Source organism: Mytilus galloprovincialis, chromosome 10, assembly GCF_965363235.1.
Source record: "Mytilus galloprovincialis chromosome 10, xbMytGall1.hap1.1, whole genome shotgun sequence".
NCBI lineage: Eukaryota > Metazoa > Mollusca > Bivalvia > Mytilida > Mytilidae > Mytilus > Mytilus galloprovincialis.
In genome coordinates this window covers 71,540,293-71,544,931 of record NC_134847.1, presented here as the reverse complement: position 1 = coordinate 71,544,931, position 4,639 = coordinate 71,540,293, and positions in this window count along the sequence as shown.

Here is a 4,639-nt window from a genome sequence, read left to right as displayed (position 1 = left end):
TTAGTAAATTCACAATTTATTTATGTTTTAAACCATTAAAATGCAAATCTATGCCCTGAATGATGACATGTTTTAATTGTGTGGACACCTTGTTGTTTGTATTGGTATATTTCAACATGGAGTAACTTGGAAATTTCTCTAGATTTTTATAAATTTTTGTGAAATTTCCATATATGATACAGAGAATTCTTTTTGAAATGCACTTAAGTAGTAAATTGTATTTCTTATTATCCATTTAAATGGATGTCACAGTTGAAAGCAATACATAAAGTGAAAATATAAGTTATTGTCATAGATGTTGAAAACTATAATAGGTAGAATAAATTTGGAGTGGAACAAGTGTTCAGAATAACGAGAGCTACCTACATTTCACAGTGCCAAAATTATCAGATGGCTCCTTTTAGGAGTTATTGCTCTTAAATATTTAATGTCACAACTGAATCATTGTAATACCAAACGATTTTTTCTAGGATTTATATCCTATAGTTTGTGAATAAACCTATTTTCACTATTTGAAGTAAGCTGAATTTTGTCTACAACTGACCTTAGATCTGCTCCGAATAACTGACTGAAGTCAAGCAACAATCACTTAAAATTGTGAATTAAAAAAAAGTGATGTCAAATTTAATAGGAACATTTGTGATTTTATCTAGTGACCGACTAATAAGCATACAAATGTAAATAGGTCTATTATAGAATGGTACATCAATCAATATGGCTGTCATGGCTAAAAGTGGAAAATAGGATGAAAACATTTTTTCAAAAACACATACAATTGTCTGATTACTTAAAAACTGTATAAGAAAAAATATGAAATTTATGAAAAAAAACATCAGTGATTGGTTTTTCTTGCAATATTCAATAGACATATATCCCTGGGAAGACCATTAGTATGGCAACCCGTTTTGCTATTTATTCTTACTTCAAGATATCTCATAAACTATATAAGATATCTTATATAGTTTATAAGATATCTCATATAGTTTATAAGATATCTTATATAGTTTATCAGATATCTTATATAATTGTCTTTATAAGATATATTATAAACTATATGAGATATCTTATAAACTATGTAAGATATCTTATAAACTATATAAGATATCTTATAAATTATATAAGATATCTTATATAAAAATTGTTTATAAGATATCTCATATACTTTATAAGATATCTTATAAACTTTAGAAGATATCTTATAAAGTATATAAGATATCTTATAAATTTTAGGAGATATCTTATATAACATTAAAGATAATATATAAGATATCTCATATAATCTATAAGATATCTCATAAAAATGAAATTATATAAGATAACTTATATATTACAGGAGATATCTTATTTAGTTTATAAGATATCTCTTAAAGTTCATAAGATATTTCATAAAGTTTATAAGATATCTCCTAAAGTTTATAAGATATCTTATTTAGTTTATAAGATATCTTATATAGTTTATAAGATATCTTATATAGTTTATAAGATATCTTATATAGTTTATAAGAAATCTTATATAGTTTATCAGATATCTTATATAATTGTCTTTATAAGGTATCTCATAAACTATATAAGATATCTTATAAACTATATGAGATATCTTATAAACTATATAAGATATCTTATAAAAAAATGTTTATAAGATATCTCATATAATTTATAAGATCTCTTATAAACTTTAGAAGATATCTTATAAAGTATATAAGATATCATATAAAGTATATAAGATATCATGTAAACTTTATGAGATATCTTATATAACACTAAAGATATCTTATATAACATTAAAGATATCTCATATAACATTAAAGATATCTGATATAATATATGAGATATCTTATAAAAATGAATTATATAAGATATTTTATATATGAAAGGAGATATCTTATATATTATAGGAGATATCTTGAAATTTGAATAAATAGTAAAACGGCTTGCCATAAATTAGGGTCATATATTCTGATTGAGGAAAATAGTACTAGGTATGGGACAACTATGGTTCATTTTACAAGCATTCTAAAAATGAGCTGCATCATAATTTTATTGATTTGATAAAATAGAAAATTTTTATCTTATGCCATTCTTTTATGTTATGTTTATCTCAGTTCCTAAAACAGCATCCCAGCATGTTGAGTTTTAATCTGGATACGCTGTAGACACTAATAACCCCTTAATAGCCTGAAGGAGAGGACACAATAGATTGATCGACGGTGAGAGAAGAAATTCCCAACATTTGATGAAAGCTCAACAGTATCTTCAAGTGGTTTCAATCAATGATAGTTTTCACAAACAATGACTTGGAATATTTCTGTGTCTTGCACTCGGGATGTCCATTCACATATCTTAATTAATATTAATTAATATATTAATGTTATATCTTAATTTTTTGTATTTAAAGTGCAAAGTTGAGAATTGAGCGTCCAAACAAATCTGAAAGGTTTTGGCAATACTGGTAAGGCAATAGGCTTATAATTCAATACACCAGACGCACGTTTCGTCCACATAAGACTCACCAGTGACGCTCAAATAAAAAAAGCAAACAAGTACAAAGTTGGAGAGCTTTGAGGACCCTAAATTCAATACGGCCAAGGTTATCTATACCTGGGATAAGAAAATCCTTAGTATTTCGAAATCTTCATACTTTTGTAAACAGGAAATTTATAAAAATGACCATATAACTGATATTCATGTCAACACCGAAATGCTGACTCCAGGGCTGGTGATACCCTCGGAACGAAACGTCCTCAGGATAGAAAATCTATAGTTTCTCGAACAGAACGGAATATAGCAAAATATACAGGTAGGGTAATGAGAACACCGTTTGATTAATTATAATACTGATTGACTTATGAGAAAGAACAAATCATCAAAACAAGACAAATGAAAATAATTCTTCATTTGTGTTTTGGAGTTTAGTATATGACGTCCATTTTTACTAATTTAGTACACATTTTTGTTTAGGGACCAGCTGAAGTTTGGCTGCGTCTACGGGATTTTCACACTGTGTTGAAGACCCATTGGTAGACTTCTGTTGTTTTTAGTTTTTGGTCGGGTTGTTGTCTCTTTCACACATTCCAATTTTCATTCTCTATTTTATTTTAATATAATTTATTTTTGTTAGAAGCGCTTTTCTACATTTACCCTGATCAAGAACGGTTAAACACAAACATATGAAAGCCAGGGGGAGTAGAAATGCATAGTAATTGTAGGAGTTATATATCCTAAAAGGACTCGCTCAATGGTGAACTTTAGAAAATAATATGTTATATATCATTTCAATAAGGTTTAAGTCCATGACATTTGTTATTTCAAAGTACTTTTAATTGTATTGGTTTTGAGATTATCAGATTATTACATGGCATTTTTCATATCGCATGTATTATCAGCCCTAGGTTCAATATCAGCCCAAGAGCCGCATGGCTCGAGGGCTGATATTGACCGAGGGCTGATAATACATGCGATATGAAAAATGACATGTTATGATCTTTTTATCATATGCTTCAACAGTAGAGAAAAATAACAGATTCATATATTGATCCTTCTACGTGGTTCCCGAAAAGATCTTGAAAGAGTAAAAAGTTCACGGACGTCGGACCCAAAATTTGATACATTCAATAAGAAATCTTTCTATCATATGCCTCAACAGAGAGAGAAAAAAAACCACATTTTAATATGGACGAATCGACAAAAAAATAATTCAACAATATACATAATGAGAATTGTTTGGAAAAGTCAACTTTTTTTTAAAGTAACTTTCTAAATTATGTTTCAGAAAAACTTAAAAAATGCATTTATTTAATATTTTTTTTTAATTTAATTTAATTATTTTACACAATATACTTTCCAGTATTCATATAATTGTTTTGTACACTACTTTGTAATGTTTTTCACTGAAAACGTAGCATTAAGGTGTATTTTCTGGAATTTGCTGAGTCTCACCGGAATGCCATGTGATAACGTTACGGAAAGGCATGTGATAACAATCGAAGCATGTGATAAACTTTTCATATCAGCCCGCTAAGCACCAATTCGAAAAATATAGAAAATACTTTAATTTAATGCTATTATCATACGGTAAAAATCATATGTTATTAAGTCTAAGTATATGATAAAATAAAGTATTGTATTCACCAAGGCATGCATCTGTGTTAAATATCTGTAAAACTATCAAATATGGAACGCAAGCCCATTATATCGGAGTAACGGAGAATATATGCCCTCGGGTGTTGCTGGAATAATTCTTCATAGAAATAGAAGGTTAACAAAGGTGAAATTGAAATCATCTCTTTTTGTCGAATAAAGTTCCGGTATCAACTTATAAATGTAAGTCGAGATGTGGAGCAGACTTTATATGTGACCTCATTTAACATCAATGGGGGTAAATATGATCATTATGGAGTCACTTAACTTTGAATTAGTAAGTGAGAGGACAAATATTAATAATCATGCAACAGATTTTTAAGACAATTCTAATATTTTATTGGATTTATATTATTTATTTGGAACAGACAACACAAGTAAGTTCTCTACCACCAACATACGGGGGACATTTCAAATTTCCACATACAGCTTCTACTGGATAAACAACGGATTGATCTCGACCAGCCCCACCACCTGGAACGGACTCCAACTTCTCGTCTAC